General features: G+C 43.7%; 1 protein-coding gene across 2 annotated transcripts in view; it reads right to left on the bottom strand.

Annotated features, from left to right (window-relative positions):
* The window catches only part of TMEM132A (transmembrane protein 132A), a 408370-nt gene that overhangs the window by 270228 nt on the left and 117688 nt on the right, over positions 1-20454 (bottom strand). The window lies entirely within an intron of this gene.

The raw sequence follows: 20454 nt of genomic DNA, 5'->3' as shown, positions 1-20454 counted from the left end.
AAGGGGTCCCCTTCAGGCTCTGAGGACCCCCCCTCTGCAGCACCTCCCCCCCTGCAGGACCCAGGGAGGCTGGCCAGACAGAGCTGTCGGGGTCAGAGGCTGCAGCTGCTTCTGGCACTTCAGCCCCTGTGTACATTACACAGAAGGTTTTTTCCTCAACCATAAATGGTTTAGAGGAAAGATTAGTGGCCTTAATCGCATCATCACTCAGTTAAAGAAAACGCACTAGGCCCCCCTCTGTCACCCAGGACCCTCAGAGTGAGGAACTCTGGGATAGAGGAGAGGAATCCCCCTCAGAGGATTGGGAGGAAACTGATGATTCCACTTCTGAGGAATCTAGTGGAGAAGGGCCCTCTTCAGCTTCTCAGGATGAGAAAATGGTGCAAATTCTTGCTGGATTGGTCCGTTCCACGTTTGAGTTAACCGTACGTGAGACAGTTAAAGAACCCACTTCTTCTCTGGGTTCACTGAAACCTCCTCAATCTGCACATGGTCTTCCTGTTCATGGTTTGCTGGAAAAGCTTATCTATTCTGAGAGGGATCACCCAGATAAACATTTTTTTCCTCCTAAAAAGTTTTCTACACTTTATCCTATGGAGGAAAAATGTACTAAGATGTGGGGTATACCGGCAGTTGATGCCGCCATTTCCTCCGCTTAGATGCTTAGGGATCCAACTGATAAGAAAATGGAATTCCTATTAAAAAATGTTTTCTCCTTGGCAGGTTCAGTAGCACAAACTGCAGTGGCAACAATTGGAGTCTGTCAATATTTGAGAGACCATGTTAAACAGGTGCTTAAAGCTTTACCTGAACAGCAAGCCCGGGGGTTAGCTAACCTTCCAGCGGCTCTGTGTTTTGCTGCTGATGCTATCAGAGATTCTATCCTTCAGACCTCTCGCCTTACGCTTGGATTGGTACACATGCGTAGAATCTTGTGGCTGAAAAATTGGTCAGCCGAATCACCATGTAAGAAACTCCTTGCGGGGTTCCCCTTTCATGGTGCAAAACTGTTTATTCAAAGGAGTAAACGTTCCTCCTTTTAACGGATGCTTTCTCCAGTGACAGGGTCATCAGCCTCCAGGCAGTCACAATGTTCTCCTCCGTCAGGCTCTAAGGTTAAAACTCAGAGTCGACCCCAGGGACAAAAGTCCTGGGGGAGAAGGTCTTCAAGACAAAACGCTAAGACCTCCTTATGAAGGGGCGCCCCCGCTCACACAAGTGGGGGGAAGGCTACTAAAGTTCTCAGGGCTCTGGCAGGAGGAATTTCAGGACAAATGGGTGGTCTCCACAATAACTAGGTTACAAACTAGAATTCCGAGAATTCCCTTCTCCTCGTTTCCTCAGATCAAATGTACCCAGAGACCCAGAGAAAAAGAAGTCTCTCCTAGCGTTGGAGTGACTATTGTCGCAAAAAGTTATCATGGTAGTTCGCATGCAAGAGCAGGGAATGGGGTTTTATTCAAACCTTTTCACGGTCCCGAAGCCAAACAGAGATGTCAGACCCATTGTAGATCTCAAAGATCTAAACCGATTTCTAGAGATACGGTCCTTTCGCATGGAATCAATCCGAACAGTAGCCTCCATCCCACAAGGAGGAGAATTTCTGGCATCAATATACATCAAGGATGCGTACCTGCATGTACCCATTTTCCCTGCTCATCAAAAGTTCCTGCGTTTCAAAGTAGAAAAACACCACTTTCAGTTCGTAGCTCTGCCTTTCGGGCTAGCTACTGCACCTCGGGTGTTTACAAAGATCTTGGCCCCTCCTCTGGCCAGATTAAGGGACCAAGGTATAACAATAATAGCATACCTAGACGACTTGCTCTTGATAGACCGGTTGGTAGCCAGCCTGGACCAAAATTTGGTCACCATAATCAACTACCTGGAACACCTAGGTTGGGTCCTCAACTTTGAGAAGTCTTCTTTAAAACCAGTAAGAAGACTAGAGTATTTGGGTCTGGTCATAGATACAGCCCAGCAGAGGGTATTCCTACCCCAAGCACAGATCAGTGCTATAAGAGAACTGATTCAGGTAGTCAAGGCAAAGAAGGGACTTTCTATTCATCTTTGTATGAGGTTGGTGGGGAAGATGGTGGCTTCATTCGAAGCAGTTCCCTACGCTCAGTCTCATTCAAGGCTACTGCAATACAGTATCCTACTGGCCTGGAATAAGAAGGTTCAGGCGTTAGATTTTCCGATGCATCTTTCCCCTATAAACCCATCGGAGCCTCAGCTGGTGGTTGATACCTGAAAAACTGCGGAAAGTAAAAAACCCTTTTTACCAGTTACCTGGACAGTGGTAACAACAGATGCCAGTCTTTCGGTTGGGGAGCAGTCCTGGAACAGTCGACTGTCCAAGGGAGATGATCCAGGACCGAAAGGGCCTTACCCATTAACATTCTGGAGATCCGTGCAGCGTATCTAGCCCTAAAAGCCTGGACACTCAGGTTGCAGTGTTGCCCTGTCAGGATCCAGTCCGACAATGCTTATATCAATCACCAAGGGGGCACCAAGAGTCGTGCAGCTCCGGAAGAAGTAAACCAGATCTTAATCTGGGCAGAAAGACATGTGCCATGCATATCGGCAGTCTTCATTGCGGGGGTAGAGAACTGGCAGGCGGACTACTTGAGCTGCCAGAAGTTAGTCCCAGGGGAATGGACTCTCCACCCCAACATCTTTTTGGCCATATGCCAGAGATGGGGGGGTTCCAGATGTAGATCTCTTTGCGTCCAGGTTCAACAAGTTCGACAACTTTGTGTCAAGAATGAGGGATCCTCTTGCATGCGGGACAGATGTGTTGGTTACTCCATGGCATCAGTTCTCTCTGATTTATGCGTTCCCTCCTATTCTGCTACTGCCAAGACTGCTTTGCAGCATCAGGAAGGAAAAGAAGAAGTCGGTGCTTCTGGTGGCCCCAGCATGGCCCAGAAGAGCTTGGTATGCAGAAATAGTGAAGATGGCGGTAGGCTCTCCTTGGACCCTACCGTCCCATCCAGACCTGCTATCCCATGGACCGGTATTCCATCCTACCTTACAAATGCTAAATTTAACGGTTTGGCTATTGAAACCCACATTCTGAAGAATCGTGGGCTTTTGGGCCCTGTGATATCTACCTTGATTAATGCAAGAAAGCCAGCTTCCAGAATGATTTATCATACAGTCTGGAAAGCATATGTCTCCTGGTGTGAGTCCAGGGGTTGGCACCCCAGAAAATATGTCATAGGCAGAATCCTCGAATTTCTGCAAAATGGGTTAGAGATGAAACTGGCTTGAGTACCATCAAGGGCCAAGTCTCGGCCTTATCGGTTCTGTTTCAACGTCCACTTGCTTCACATTCTTTGGTCCGAAGCTTTATACAAGGGGTAATGCAGCTTAATCCTCCAGTTAGGGTGCCTCTGTACCCTTGGGATTTGAATTTGGTTCTGTCAGCTTTACAAAAGCAGCCTTTTGAACCGACACATCAGATTCCCTAAGTTCTGTTGACAAGGAAATACATTTTTCTGGTGGCCATTTCTTCTGCCAGAAGAGTATCAGAATTAGCGGCCCTCTCTTGTAAAGAACCGTATCTGATAATGCACAAAGATAGAGTGGCGTTACGCCCTCATCCAAGTTTTCTACCGAAGGTGGTCTTAGGTTATCATCTAAACCAAGGTATTGTTCTGCCTTCCTTTTTTCCCAAATCCCTGTTCTACGGAAGAGTCACTACATTCTTTGGATGTAGTCAAAGCCTATCTGGAAGCGACGGCTCAGGTTCGCAAAACTGATTTTTTGTTCGTATTGCCAGAGGGTCCTAAGAGAGGACAGGCAGCATCAAAATCTACCATTGCTAAATGGATTCGACAAGTAATTGTTCAAGCTTATGGTTTGAAGCAAAAGATTTCACCTTTTCAGATCAAGGCGCACTCCACTAGGGCTATTAATGCTTCGTGGGTGGTGCATCCCCAGGCCTCCATGGCTCAAATCTGCAAGGCCGCGACTTGGTCATCAATCCATACATTCACCAAATTTTATCAGGTGGATGTGAGAAGGCATGAGGACATCGACTTTGGATGTAGTGTGCTGCAGGCAGCAGTACAGGGTCCTCAGGTGTGGTTCCCCTCCCCTCAGATAGCATTGCTCTGGGACATCCCACCAGTAATTACTGCGTCTCTGTGTCCCGTGATGTAAGAGAAAGAAAATAGGATTTTTATAAGAGCTTACCTGTAAAATCCTTTTCTTTTGAGGTACATCACGGGACACAAGGGTCCCTCCCTTCTTCTAATACACTTATATTGCTTTTCTACAAAACTGAGGTACCTCCGGTAGGGGGAGGGATTATATGGGGGATTGAACTTCCTGTCTAGGGTGTGCCAGTGTCCAATCACCTAGTGATACCCTATAACCCACCAGTAATTACTGAGTCTCTGTGTCCCGTGAAGTACCTCAAAAGAAAAGGATTTTGCAGGTAAGCTCTTATAAAAATCCTATTTTTTTCTATTTTTAAAAGAGTGAAGGAAGCATTCCATCTGGTTTTTGTCTTTATTTTTTTGTAGCATAGCAACTATGGAATATCGCCATTGTATTTGTATCAAGGTTTGTCTTATGTATTATTTTTCTCATTGTATGTAGTAATATGTTAGAGCCATTGTATTTTTGTAGGAACATGAAACTAATGCCACGTACACACAGATTTCCCAACAAAAAAAAAATGTGGATTTTTTTCTGAAGGATGTTGGCTCAAACTTGTCTTGCATACACACGGCCACATAAATGTTGTCAGAAATTCCAAACATCAAGTATGCGGTGACGTACAACACGTACAACGAGACTATAAAAAGGAAGTTCAATAGCCAGTGCGCCACCCTTTGGGCTCCTTCTGCAAATCTCGTGTTATTAGAAATTGGTGAGAGACGATGCATGCTTTTCAGCCTCGTGCTTTTCAGTTTGTGCTTGTGGGTTCATAACGGTTTCTTCAGTGCGTGTTGTCAGTTTGTTACTGTCTTTCAGTGTGTTCTATTTAATAGTTTGCATCTGTTTTTTCAGTGCATTGTTGTCTGCTCGTTTCTGATTTTCAGTGCATTCTGTTAGTTCATTCTGACCAGCCGAACCGATTTCAAGCCATGTTGTGGGTACGTACTCATCGTAGAGTTTGTGCTGTGCTTGGTGTTGGAGTTCATGCTTTGACCCAAGTTTAGTCCATGAACAGGGCGAGGAGAAGTTCATGGACGAAGAATTGGTTGCTTCAGTGTGACCAATTCTTGCACATGCCTTGGTTGCGGGAGATCCAGGAGAATAATCCTGATGATTTTAGGAATTATCTCCGGATGATGGACCCCGTTTTTCACTGTCTGTTTGCTTTGCTGTCCCCTTATATTACGAAGCAGGACACCTGTATGCGGCAAGCCATCACTCCTGAGCAGAGGCTCGTTGCCACCTTGCGGTACTTGGCGACGGAGGGAAGTCTCCAGGATATTAATTTTAAGACTGAAAACTCCCCCCAGGCTCTTGGAATCATTATTCCAGAGACCTGTTCAGCCATCATACAGGTCCTGCAGAAGGACTATATTAACCACTTCAGCCCCTGAAGAATTTACCCCCTTCCTGAACAGAATACTTTTTGCGATTCAGCACTGCGTCACTTTAACTGACAATTGCAATCATGCGACGTTGCACCCTAAAAAAACGTCCTTTTTTTTCCCCCACAAATAGAGCTCTCTTTTGGTGGTATTTGATCACCTCTGCGGTTTTTATTTTTTGCGCTATAAACAAAAAAACAGTGTCAATTTTGAAACAAACACATTCATTCTTACTTTCTGCTATAATAAATATCCCCCAAAATATATAAAAAAAAAATCAGCTCAGTTTAGGCCAATATGTAGTCTTCTAAATATTTTTGGTAAAAAAAATTGCAATAAGCGATTGGTTTGCACAAAAGTTGCAGTGTTTAAAAAATAGGGGATCGTTTTATGGCATGTTTATTAATATTCTTTTTCTTTTAAATGGCAGCGTATGTGTCACTCTGCCCAACAAAGTATGTGAGCGACCTCCCGTGCAGCGGCTGAGCTTCTTGTTCCCCCTTGGTGATTGACGTATGCCACAGCCGTTGGGTTGTCTGACTGTATCCTGATCAGACACCCTTGAAGTCTCATCGACCATGTGTAGAGGCACAGCCTGATGGCTCTCAATTCGAGCAGATTGATCGGCAACACGGATTCTTCCATCGACCAGAGGCCCTGAGCCGACTGAAGCCCCATCACTCCACCCCAGCCGGATAGACTGGCGTCCGTTGTGATCACCGTCCATTTCAGAGGAAGGAACAATTTTCCGGACTGAATCACCGGGGACCTCAACCACCAGATCAGCGAATCTCTGACTGACTGGCTTACCTGGATCTGTCGATCCAGGGACAACATTTTGTCAAAATATCCTTCTGCAGGACTCTGGTGAGGAACTGGGCATAAGGTACTGCCTCGAAGGAGGCTACCATGAGACCCAGTACTCGTATGCAAAAGCAGAGCGACGACCACTTGCGGTTCATCAGCACTTTTACCGTGGATCTGAGTCTGAATCTTTGAATTTGTCTGAAGGGAGAAAAACTCTTGCTTCCTTGGAGTCCAACAGCAAGCCTAGGTACTCCAGACGCTGGGTCGGCACCATCACCAACTTTTTGAGGTTTAACAGCCACCCAAAGTCTTGCAGGGTTTGCATGGTGATCGCCACATCCTCCCCTAATTCTAAGGCAGAAGATGCCCTCAGGAGGAGATCATCTAGGTATCCCACGATCGCGATCCCACGTTGTCGCAACAACGCCAAAACTGGAGCCAGTACCTTGGTAAAGACTCGGGGGGCTGATGCCAGGCCAAATGGAAGAGCCACAAACCGGTAGTGGGCTTCCCCAACTGCAAAGCGCAGAAACTTTGGATGCCTAAGGCATATGGATATGTGCAGGCACGCATCCTGAATGTCCAAGGACGCCAGGGAGTCCCCTTGATGGAGTGCAGGAACTACTGAGTGAGCCGATTCCATTCTAAAACTCTGCACTTTCACAAAGTGATTGAGGGCTTTTAGGTCCAAAATCAGACGTACCCCTTCCTTCTTGGGAACCACAAACAGATTTGAGTAGAATCCCTGGAAGCGTTCCGAGTCCGGAACAGGTACAATCACCCCGCTATTCAGCAAATCCCTTACCGCCCCAAACAGGGCCTCCCGGTGAACCGGGGATATGGGTATGCTGAAGGGAAAGAATCTGTTTGGCGAAACCTTCATGCGGTAGCACTTTTATTCGCAGGCTTGCGGTTCCAGGGACATTTTTTTACTGTCCGTGGGCGTCCTGTCGGGCTGGGGACGTTTTGTCGAAGCTCCGGGCGGACGAAAAAGCAGTTTGTGAGCAGAAAAAGAGTGCCCTTGCCTACGGCGTGGCTCCTTAGCCTTCCTAGCCTGTGGGAGTAGGGTACTCTTACCACCGGTGGCATTTTTAATAATGTCATCTAATGAGGCTCCAAAAAGATGGTCGTCAAAGAAAGGAAGATCCGTCAGGGCTTTTTTGGACGCCTGATCGGCAGACCAGCATTTTAGACAAATTAGGCGCCTCAGCACCACATCTGACACTGAGGCCCTGGATAACAGAGGGAGAGTATCCAGGGCCGCGTCACAGACGTACTTAAGGCCTTGCACTAGCTAGTCTGCTAGTTCCATGCAGACTGGAAGCCTGTTGCTCTCCCAATTCGCGGTGCAAAAGTTTTGCCCACTCAGTCAGTGTCTGCGACACAAGTGTGGATGCCAGTAAAGGTCGCACGGCTGACCCCACAACCGTAAACAAGGAACGAGCCCCCGCCTCGGCCTTCCTGTCCATGGGATCCTTGAATGCAGGAGTCCCCTCTACCAGGATCGTGGTTACTTTATTTAACCTGGATACTGGGGGGTCCACGATCGGAGGAGCTGACCATTTCTTGAGAAGGCTTTCCTCAAAGGGGTAACGCACCGCCATGTATTTGGGGACCGAAAAGGTCTGTTGCATGGGTCCCCATTCCTTGTAAATGAACTTGTTAAAATAAGTCCGATACGGGAACACCTTAGGGGAACGTGCTGGCTTGCGGGACCCAAAAGGGACCGGTACATCAGCAGAAGGATCCGCTGGTTCCTGAATCTTCAGGGTATCATGCACATCTGTGATAAGTTCTCCAACAAGCGCTTTGTCACGCCTGGACGGGGACTCATCCTCACTATCCAAACGGTCCTGGTCAGCGTCATCTGACAAGAGAGAACAGAGGTCACCAGCCTCAGCAGGACCCGAGTCTGTGTCAGAGCTCTCCCCAGAGGACGGGGGGGGGGGGCAGGGGCCGCTTTTTAGCCCCTTCCTTCCAACGCACCGCCTCCATCTTGGCAAAGAACAAATTGAGGACCGCCGTCTGGGTGTCCATGGGTACTGCGCAGGTGACCCGGTTGCAATTGCCTGGAATTTGGGGGAAGAAACACCAGTTTCTGAAGCCATGCTGACCCTACCCTGTCTGCCACTCAAAGGGGACTTAGGACAGTGACAGTCCCATCCCCATCCTCCTTGCTGCCGCTGACTGAGGGGCTCTAACCCACCGTACTCGCCACCCTGAGGGGTTCTGAGCTGTGCACAAGTAGTGCCTGTAGACACCGAGTGCTCCCAGGTGCAGAAGAAACCAAAACTGTCGGTGGCAGTCCATCAGAATGATCGCTGAACGATCTGAAAAACGTGCTCATGCTTCAATAAAATGGCCGCCCAGCGTCCAGTAAATAGACAGGAAACTAAGATGCACATGCAGCTGCTGCTGGAGAACCTGAAACGTGCTCAGGCTTCTAAAAAATGGCCGCCAACGTCCTAAATAGGAGAGCATAGAGAAAATGGCCACTTTAAGCCCAGAAAGACATGCTGCCCTCGCCCACACCTAAAATGGCTGCCAGCCAGCTCCATGAGGGACAGAGAAAGAATCTGACAGACACAGCGCTGCACCGAAAATACAGCCAAGCCCTCAAAGGCACCTCCCGGGGAGCTTAACACACAGGATCCAGGACACCACCAGCCAGCCAGGCCCCTATCCCAGGTGAGAGCCCTCAGGGATCTTACACACACACACAGACACTGCTCAGCGCCACATGCAGCATCCCTCCTGTGAGGGGGAGGGGAGGGAAGATAGGGACAGGGGAGAGAAGAAAGGGAGGTGAGGGACCACCGAATCGACCTCCCAGGGAAAGCCCAGCTGCTCAGCCCCGCCGGGACAGGGAGAGCTGTACTTACCAGTGCTGAAGAGCTGGGAGACATTCCATTGTAGACCTACTCCTGATCAGTAGAGGGTAGGCTACTGGCCTTGGCATACTGTGACACAGACATCAGTAGCCCGGTCATATGTACGCCCCAGAGCATAAAAGCTCACTGACCACCTCGGGAGCTGAGGTATGTCATGGCCTGCCGAGCCGTAGCTGTGACCTGTACACTCTCGATGGCCGGACTGGGGAGACTACAAGGAAAAAGGGTATACAGCCTGTCACCCAGCCGGCTGTTGATAGTAGATTACAGGATCATTCATCTTGCGCAAAAACCGAAGTTTCTGCGTAAAAAAGCACGGACCGATGGGCCCGCAGGGTTCCTAGGTCCTTCTCCTTTGCTAGGCAAAATAAAACTGATGTTGCTTTGCAGGGTGAGGGGTTGTAGCCTGAGGGACCGCCCCCCTGGGCAGAACCAAGAGTTCTGAGTGTTGTATTACAACTATGCCTAGTATTCTCCTAGTGATAAGGCTAACAACCCATCTGTTACAGAGAGGATCTGTGTCGGTCGGTGAATATAAGAACTATGTCCTACCTTCAGGTGTTGACACTGGTATAACCAATACAGGAAGTTGACTCCCCTATATAACCCCTCCTCCTTCCAGGAGTACCTCAGTTTTTGTAGCCAAGCAATATAAGTAATATACTCTCACCCCATAAAACAGAGGGGCGGGAGCTCTGTCTCTATGATGTACTCCAAGAAAAGTTTTTTATAGGTAAGCTGTTTTAAAAATCCTATTTTCTTTATCATACATCAAAGGACACAAAGTCTCAAGTAATTACTTGGTGGGATGTCCCATAGCAATGCTACTTGAGGGGAAGGAGACACAACCCAAAGGGTAACCCCCAGACTGAGGAGTTATACTGCTGCCTGCAGCACACTGCGCCCGAAGGCGATATCCTCATTCCATCTTACATGCACTTGATAACATTTTGCAAATGTATCTACTGAAGGCCAAGTCGCGGCCTTGCAGATTTGAGACCTGGAGGCCTGGTGACGTACTGCCCAAGAAGCACCAACCGCTCTGGTAGAGTGCGCCTTAACTTGAAAAGGGGGAATCTTTCCCTTTAAATCATAAGTTTATAACTTGCCAAATGCACTTAGCGACAGTGGATTTTGTCGTTGCCTGTCCCTTCTTAGGACCCTCTGGCAGAAGAAATAAGACAGACAGTCTTACGAATCGGAGCAGTTTTCTTAAATACATTTTCACTGCTCTCACTACATCAAGATAATGTAGTGAACTTTCTTCCCTGGTACAAGGTCTTGGGGAAAAAACCCTGGCAGGACAATATCTCCATTCAGATGAAAGCCTGAAACCACTTTTGACAAAAAACATGGACGAGGGCGTAACACCACTCTGTCCTCATGAATAATTAAATATGACTCCTTACAAGAAAGAGCAGCCAATTCTGAAAACCTCCTGAGGATATAGCAAACTAAAATATCAGCTTCCTAGTCAGAAGGACTAAGGGAACAAGCTGTAACAGATCGAATGGCTGTTTTTGTAACACTGACAAAACAAAATGTAAGTCCCAAGGGCTTAAGAGTGATTTAACTGGCGGATTAATCCGCAGCACTCCTTGCTATGCATTCTTTAGTCCAGGGTTTCATGCAAGCAGTCTTTGAAATAAAAATTGATAAGTCTGAGACTTGGCCCTTAATAATACTCAGTGCCAACTTCATCTCTACGCTTAACTGTAGAAAGGTAAGAATTCTGCCTATGATATATCTCCGAGGGTACCAACCCCTGGACTCACACAAGGAAACATAAGCTTTTCAGGCTCTATAATATATAGCTCTAGAAGCTGGCTTCCTAGCATTAATCAAAGTAGAGATAACTGACCTTGAAAGCCCACGTTTATTCAGAATGTGGGTCTCAATAGCCAAGCCGTTAAATTTAGCATTCGTAAAGTAGGATGGAATATCGGCCCCTGAGATAGCAGGTCTGGCCTTAGTGGGAAGATCCCTGGACCCTCCACTGCCATCCTTACGATCTCTGCGTACCATGACCTTCATGGCCATGCTGGTGCTACCAGTATTACCGATTTTCTTTCCACCTTGATCCTGCAAAGAACTTGAGGTAGCAATTGAATCGGGGAAAAGTGCATAGATCAGTAAAAACTGATCCCACGGGGTCGCCAGCGCATCTGTTCCGTGGGTCCCCTGTCCTGGATGCAAAGTTGACTAGCAAAGTTGACGCTAGAAGGTCTACGTCCGGAGTCTCCCATCTTTGGCAAACAGCCTGAAACACTTTGGGGTAAAGAGACCATTCTCCTGGGAATAACTACCGGCGACTTAGATAGTCCACCTGCCAATTCTCTACTCCCGGAATGAAAACTGCCGATAGGCATGGGACATTCTCTTCTGTCCAAGTTAGAATCTGATTCACCTCTCTCTGAGCTGAGAGACTCTTGGTGACCCCTTGTGATTGATAAATGCCACAGCCGTGGCATTGTCGGACTGGATCCTGGCAGGACAATTCTTTAACCTGGAGGTCCAGGTTTCTAGAGCCAGATACACTGCCGGAATCTCTAGGATGTTGATGGGCAAGGCTCCTACTCCCCAGCCTGAAAGGCTGGCATCTGTCGTTACTACCTTCCAGATAATTGATCTGAAAGACTTTCCCTTCAGCAGGTTCCAAGATAGTAACCAACTGAGGCTTTGGGATACTCATGGGGACAGCCACATTGGCAAGTCCAAATCTTTAATCGTTTTGTTCCAAGTAGACAGAATACTGCTTTCAGTTTCGAATGGAATTGAGCATAGGAAACTGCTTCGAATGAAGCTACCATCTTCCCTAACAACCTCATGCCTTCCAGGTCACTGCTTGTGATGGCTACACCTTGCTTCAAGCAAGCGACTGACTGGTCTATTAACAATAGATCATCTAAGTAAGCCAAGACAGTTATGCCCTGTGTCCTTAACCTGACTAGAGGTGGGGCTAATACCTTAGTGAATACCCGAGGTGCTGTAGCAAGCCCGAAGGGCAGGGCTATTAACTGAAAATGCTTCTGTTCTATTTTGAACCACAGAAACTTCTGGTGAGGAGGAAATATATGGACAAGCAGCTATGCATCTCTAATGTGGAAAATGGACCCTCGCGCCACTAAGTGCTAAACGTGAAATAAATCTATGTGCATAAAAAATGGAAAATATTACAAAGTATAATAAAACAACCTGTGGGATGAAGAAAGTGCAAGTGCTGCTAAATACAGAAATGCAGCGGGACAAAAAATAGTAAACACAAACTATCACATAAATGAATAAAAATGAAGAGTCCACTTATTGGTGTATTTATTTATATGAGTTTTCCATTGACTCTTGTTTTTTACATTTATATATATCATCCAATTTTTCAGTGGCACGATTTGCGCAGGACTCTTCATTTTTATTCATTTATGTGATAGTTTGTGTTTACTATTTTTTGTCCCGCTGCATTTCTGTATTATTTAGCAGCACTTGCACTTTCTTCATCCCACAGGTTGTTTTATTATACTTTGTAATATTTTCCATTTTTTATGCACATAGATTTATTTCACGTTTAGCACTTAGTGGCGCGAGGGTCCATTTTCCACATTATATATTTTAACACATTTTTCCTTTGCTGCCATTATGGAAGTGTTCACTTTTTTGGAAAATAGAAATATTAATTTGGATGAAATCTTTTCACATAATAAAGCACGTAATTCTGACCTGGACAGTCTTATGAGAAAGTTAGGACACCACATGGAGAAAAAGATCAGTCTTTGGTGGGATACCATTACCTTTGATCAATACATTAGAGAAAATATTGCTCCAAGACGCATCAGGTGGGAGTTACCACCAAATGATGGTCTTATTGATAAAGAATCTATGGAGGAGTGGTTCGAATTTTTCAATAGTAAAAGTGTTGAATGTGTTAAATTTTTACTAAAAAGAAAGCAAAGAAAGGCTCACATGATTGAAAAACAGATTGAGGAGATTAGGAGCAAATTAGAATCGCATAAGGAATCGCCAGAATTTAATAAAATGGCTACACAGCTGAATAAAGACCTTATTGCTAAAGATTTGGAGGTTCAACAACGAAAAATGAAAAAATATCACCGTGATATTACAGATTATAAAGCCAATAAAATATTTAAATGCAAAGTAAACTAGAACCAACTATTCCGGAGTCTACACAATCTACTCCAGAAAGAGAAGTAAGAATACAAGATCCCACATCTTCTCATGCTGCTAACGGTTTAATATGGGAAAAACAAAATAGTAGATTTGAAACAGAGAAACCTCCTGTTACATATTATAACAGGGGATACCCTGAGACGCCGAGAAGGCATGATTCATCTTATAATAATCAATATGCCACCCCAGTCCTATATGACAACCATACATATGGGGGAAACTATACACAACAGACCCCTAAAAAAGGGTGGAAAAAACCTTTAAAAAAATTCAAGAAACCATACTATAATAATTGGCACCAAAAAGATAATAGAAGACCTTCATATCAACATGACTATCAGGGAAGAAGGGATAGAAGTCCCATACCAACGTCCAATCGATATGAACCTATTAGAAATTATCCGGAACAAAACTATTATGAGCATTCTTATCATCAATATCCTCGAGACACACAGGATAATTTTTTAGACCGGGACAGGAGAGATTACTCCCCGAGAAGATTACAGGAGACACATCGGAGGAGGGATTCGCCTGGAAGAAGACCACCACAGGAACCGTATCACTCCCCCATAAGAAGAACGGAAAACGAAAGAATACGAAACAGCCCAGAACGAAGAGAGGCTGCAGAGCGGGAAAGAGAATCCAAACGCAAAAGAGAATGATTGGAGAAGGAGTTATCAATTTGAGCGATACTCCCATTTCCCCCGAAGAACTTGCCGTCCTGGATAAAGGTCTTAAATTTGCTCCTGCAAAAAATTTAAATAAATTTGACACGTACATTGGCATCCAAAAATATATTAGAAAAATTAATATCAAAAAGTACATTATGAATAATCCTATCAAACCCAATACTAGGACAGTAAATGAACCTACTCCTACACAATTCAGCACATTACGGAATAATTCAGTGTTTAATCCACAAGTTAGTGGTAATCAACATATCGAAGTTTTTAAAAAACTCGTGTTAGATGATGTATACACCATGAAAATCAAAAAAGTATTCGACCCAGGATATATTAAAAAATGTATTAAAATATTGACACAAAGGAAAGATATTGTTGTTCGGCCGGCTGATAAGGGAGGTGCTGTCGTTATACAATCTAAAAAATCATATTTAGATGAGTTGGAACGACAACTGCAAGACAGCAATACATATATCAAACTTTTGGGTAACCCTACCATGAAGTATAAAAAGGAATTGGAACAGATAATTCATTTAGGAAGTAAGAAAGCTATTTTAAATAAAAAAGAAAGCAAATATCTTTTTCCTGAATCATGCAGAGTACCAATTATATACATATGATTCCAAAGATACATAAAAACAGAGATAATCCACCTGGCAGACCGATCGTTAATAGCATCGACTCTCTCACTTCGAGATTGGGGGAATATCTAGACTTTTTTATCCAACCAGCCATACAGAAGACAAAAGCGTATCTTAAAGACACAAAACATACACTTCAACTACTAGAAACTGTAACTGTCTTAGAAGGAAGAACTTTGCTTGCTACCGCAGACGTTTCTTCCTTATATACCATCGTTGCGCATCATGAAGCATGCTCTGCTATTAAATGGCTTTTAAGAACCTTTACCACATTAAGCTGTCAACAAAGGAAATTCCTGATAAAATGTTTAGATTTTTGCCTAAAACACAACTTTTTCTGGCATAATCAAACTTATTATAGACAGGCTATAGGGATAGCCATGGGCGCCAAATTTGCGCCTAGTGTTGCAAATGCGTTTATGGCCCATTGGGAAGAAGAAGCCATATATAAAAACACACCAGCAGAGTTAACCTTATATAAAAGGTATATTGATGACATCATTATAGTATGGAATGGTAACCATGATACTCTAGAAAAATATTTAACAAAACTAAATGTGAATGACAAAAACATCCATTTAGAATGGAAAATACACGATAATAGAATTGATTTTCTAGACCTGGATATCTCTCTGGATAAAAATAAGATTATCACGAAAACGCATTTTAAGAACGTTGATGCCAATAGTTATATTTCCATCAATAGCTGCCATTTTAAGCCATGGTTGTTTAATATACCCAAAGGACAACTGGTTCGAATTAGAAGAAACTGTAGCAAAATTGAAGATTATTTAGAACAAGCTGATTTAATTGCTACCAGATTCAAAGAAAAAGGATATGATGATGCCTTTATAAGAAAAGAAATTGAACATGTTAAAAGTATGGATAGGTTCAAGATGCTTGAAAATAACAGCAAAGACAAAAAAAAATTCAATTCTGAAGTTCCTTCGATTATACTGGACTATAATGTACAACACAAAGAAATCTCCAGGTTGCTGAGTCGACACTGGCACATACTGAAGAAAGATAAAGATTTGGGCAATATTTTGCCGGAAAAACCTAATATTATTTTTAAAAGGGCTCCCACGTTGAGAGATATAGCTAAATCCATGGTTGATCCACCTCCCAAAAGAGATTTTACTTTTTTTACTGGGAAAGGTTTTTACCCTTGCAAAAATTGCTTTACATGTCGACATGCCAAAAAATTTCAAAATAAAAGAACTGAGTTTACTAGTACCATTACTGGAGAAACGCACGTGATACGTGATTTTATTGGATGCCATACGGAAGGCGTGGTATATTGTTTACAATGTAGTTGTAAATTACAGTATATTGGAAGAACAAAAAGAGCACTCAAAGTAAGACTGAAAGAACACATACAGAATATTTTAAAGGGTTTTCCACAACACAGTGTCTCCAGACATTTCGATCAAGTCCACAATAGGGACCCCTCCCATTTAGAATTTTGGGGTATTGAAAGATTTAATCCTTCATGGAGGGGTAGCCACAAAATTAGAACCATTAGTCAGAAGGAATCTAGATGGATTTTTACTATGAGATCTTTTTATCCTGATGGTTTAAATGTCGACTTTGATCTTAACTGTTTTTTAAATAATTTTTAATTTTGTATTTTATGCATTATATTGTTTACATATTTTATCCTTTTGTGGTATTATTATGATAGGATATTTTATGTAAAGTCTTGCTCTATTTCCGGTATGCCAACATCATTTTTTAGGCACTCTATTTGGTAAACATTTTGGTGGTATATTTCATCTTATCTACTATTTTTATTATATATTTTTACTTTTTAACATTTTTTATATATATTTTAATCATTTTTTTGCTGAGTTGGTACTGTCGCTATTTAAACTTTATATTTTTATATAGTGACGTAACATTTTAAATGGCTAGGATATATTTTTAATAAAAAAAAATTTTATCCATATTGCTAATATATCTTTATTTATGTATCATGACATTTATACATTAATGTTTAATGCCGTTTTTTCGTATATTTTAATATGGGCTATTAAACTGTCAGATACATACATTTTTTCATTTTTTCTATTTTAAATCCTTAATATTTTATATTACGTTCTGATCTATTTGTTCCTCAATGGGAGAATGTGTATTTCCTTCTACATCATTTATGATTATTAAGATGGCCGAAGAATTATTTCCGGTCTAAAATGGTGGTATATACACTTCCTTTTCACCATTTAGGAGGAGTAAGATGGCGGAGTTACTACATCCGGCCTAGATTATCGTTTTTTTACCTTTTCCAAAATGGTCGTTCGGACGTTTTTTACCTCTTTCAAAATGGTCGTTCGGACGTTTCCGGTCCGATCGTTTCCGGTTTCTTCGTATATAAGTATATCACGAACAGTCTAGCGTTATCCCCATGAAGAAGTCACGTGGTGACGTAACGCGTAGGGAGTGGCCGTAGGACAAGCCGGAACTAACGTAAGACTGGCGGTACACGCCAGATCTCTATCTGTTTGAACTTTCTTTTTAAATGTGAGAGTCTATTGCTTTCTCTTAATAAACTTATTTAGTTATTGAAACCACTACACTATTGGAGTCCCCTCTCTCTCTCCCTTCCCTCCTTCCCTCTGTGTTCTCTTTAAGTTTTATACCACGAGGATACAAATGCTACAGTATTACATACAAGAGGTTGAATTGGCCCTCTAGTGGCAGAAGTCTATACCACTTGGATATTGTGCACAGAGAAGTAAAGGAGAAGTTTACTGGGATCATCTTTATTTTGCCTGATTATTCCTTCTTTGAGGTGAGAGTTCTGAGAGCCTGATATTTTGGAACATTTGGTCCTGTTCTTTCTCAAGTTTTTTCACCATACACCTACACTTATTGGTGTATTTATTTATATGAGTTTTCCATTGACTCTTGTTTTTCACATTTATATATATCATCCAATTTTTCAGTGGCACGATTTGCGCAGGACTCTTCATTTTTATTCAGCTATGCATCTCTGATGTCGATGGACACCAGAAGTTTTTCTCCTTGCAGGAAGGAAACGACTGACTTAATGGACTCCATGCAAATGGAGCGGATTTTCAGGAACCGATTTAGATTACGTAGATTTAGACTTAGGCTTTGGCACCGTAATTAGGTTTGAGTAAAACCTCAAACCTTGCTCTTGTTTGGGAATCTGTCTGATCACCCCTTGAGCCAATAATCGGTCTAATGCTTGCAAGAGGGATTGTCTTTTCCCTGGATCCTTGGGAACGTTTGATCTCAGAAAACGAGATGGTGGAAACTCTCAAAGCTCTAGCTTGTATCCTAGAGACACTGTGGAGAGAGTCCATTTGTCCCGAATCTCCCTTTGCCAGTACATCAGAAGTCTTCCCCCCCACCTTGGTGAGGGGAGATGCCTCTTCACAAGGAGGTCTTGTATTCTGCTTTGCAGACTTGTAGCCCCAGGTCTTCCTTTATGCCTGGTCTGATGGCAGAGGCCGAACAGTTTAAATGAAAGACGCTTATATTTTCTTTTGACTGGCAAAAGAGTACTATTTCCGCTGGAAATTGTTTGAATGTATTTATCCAAACTATCATCAAATAATCGTTCTCCCTTAAAGGGGAAACTAGTTAGAAGGTTCTTACAAGGCATCTCAGCTGACCAACCCTTTAACCAAAGGGTCCTTCGCATATGTACAAGTACAAACGCAAGGCGTGATGCCTGGTGAATAGAATCCTTCATAGCATCTACAGCGAAGCATAATGCTTTAGGTAGCTCGGCCAGTTCCTGTGCTTGTTGTACAGGGAGTTTATCTGTGAAATGGTCCTTTAAGGACTGACAGATGCCTATAGCTGCAATTGCAGGCTGAGCAACAATACCTGCTAAGAAAAAGGATTTTAACAGACCTTCCAACTTCTTATCTGTTGGAGCTTTAAGCATAAGCACATTGTCCACTGGGTAAAAATAAAAATCTTTTTTTTTTTACATTGGAAATTGCAGCATCAACTGCTGGAATTTTCCATCTTTTAGTGAATCTTTCTTCCATAGGATAGAGCTTTGTGAGTCTCTTTGGAAGGGAAAAAATGCTTATCCGGAGGATCCCATTCGGTATAAATAAGCTTTTTTAGTAATGCGTGGACGGGAAACGCATGCAAAGGCTGTAAAGGCTTCAAAGACCCGAAGGAAGAGACCGGCCCTTCAGCTAACTCTCTTAGTGGTAGCATGCAAGTAGAGCGAACCATCTTTGCAAGCCTCTGTACTTCAGATTGTGAAGTAGGGATCCTTGGGAACTTCAAGTATTATTTCCTCCGCAGAGAAATAATCGCATGTCTTTCCTCCCGATCATCTAAGGGCAATACCCCATCCTGGAAATGCCTGTTTACACCCTTAGGTGCCCAGCGCTCTGGTGTCTCTTAGTGTGACAGACTGCCTCTCTTCAGTTAAAAACTATTTCTGAAATGAGAGTGTCTGTGATATAAAGCCTCAGGTGGAACCCGATTGGCATCCTCAGTGCTTCCCCTCAGTTATGCGGTGAGTGCTGTGTGTGTGGACGTTACATCCATACACAGCGACACGTGACCTTGCGGACAGGCCCCTCTGCGTTCTCAGGCCCTGCTAGGGACCCGGATGGCCAACACAAAGTAAGGTGAATGTACTATACACCTCTACAAGGGGGGAGGGGAAGGGGGAGGGGAAGGGGAAGGGGAGGGGGGTTCTGTCAGCAGATTTATAGTTTTTTTTAAACCACAGAAGACTAGGGAGTTTTCCAATGTTACTAGGTGGAAGTGCTGGGTTGTAATTAAACCATGCAGCTAAAGCAGCTGCGTCAACCAATCAGCCACCGCCCATATAGAAGTTTATACACATCTCTGTATTAGCAACTGCTGTATTTTTTACCAAATCCCTCAAGATCTATAGTAAGAACCCCCTTTGCCACTGGGACCACACATGTTCTGAGACAGAGCTGCACTAAGACACATCATAGGTAGTGTAAGTTACTCCTTATAGAGGAGACATTTATAAGGCATATAAGGTATACTGAAGGAAAAAGCAAAGCTTCTTCCCTTACCTTGTCCTCGCTGCAAGATACTGCTGATTTAACAGACAGATCCAACTTTCACCCATCACAGCGGGCTGCGTTTAAACACGCTCAAAGACTAGTGCCCTTTTAAAAGGGGTTCCGCTCCTTTGGGCCTTGTATAGCACCCCTCAGGACAACTTTAGGAAATGTAGCAAGACCAAAAAGCGTCCTGGTTCCTAGGGTCCAGCTCTCAAACAGAAGCATTACAGGCAAAACCTCGTTCTTGCATCGAGGTCCAGGTACCATCCTATGGCCTCAGTGGCGAGGATGGATCTGATTGTGGAGGTTTCTTTAAATCCAGCATGGATCCCTCCTGGAGCTCCGCAGAGCTCATCTTCACTTGTGACCAACACCTTAGACACTGGCGGAAAAACTTAGTGCTCCTGGAAGGAGGAGGGGTTATATAGGGGAGTCAACTTCCTGTATTGGTTATACCAGTGTCAACACCTGAAGGTAGGCCTATAACTACCAAGTAATTACTTGAAACTCTGTCATATGATGTACGATAAAGAAATTGATATACTATAGTTCCATACATCGATACCATTGACCCTGCCATGGGTCCACCCATTCCTAATCTTTCACGTGTCACATCACCCAACGTCAAGATCATGCAGGCAAAATAAAAGCACTCACAA

This window comes from Lithobates pipiens, unplaced genomic scaffold, assembly GCF_037356315.1.
Source record: "Lithobates pipiens isolate NorthernLeopardFrog02 unplaced genomic scaffold, aLitPip1_a1.2 Scaffold_25, whole genome shotgun sequence".
NCBI lineage: Eukaryota > Metazoa > Chordata > Amphibia > Anura > Ranidae > Lithobates > Lithobates pipiens.
The sequence above is the reverse complement of the archived record's forward strand: the minus strand, read 5'-3'. Positions and strand labels throughout refer to the sequence as shown.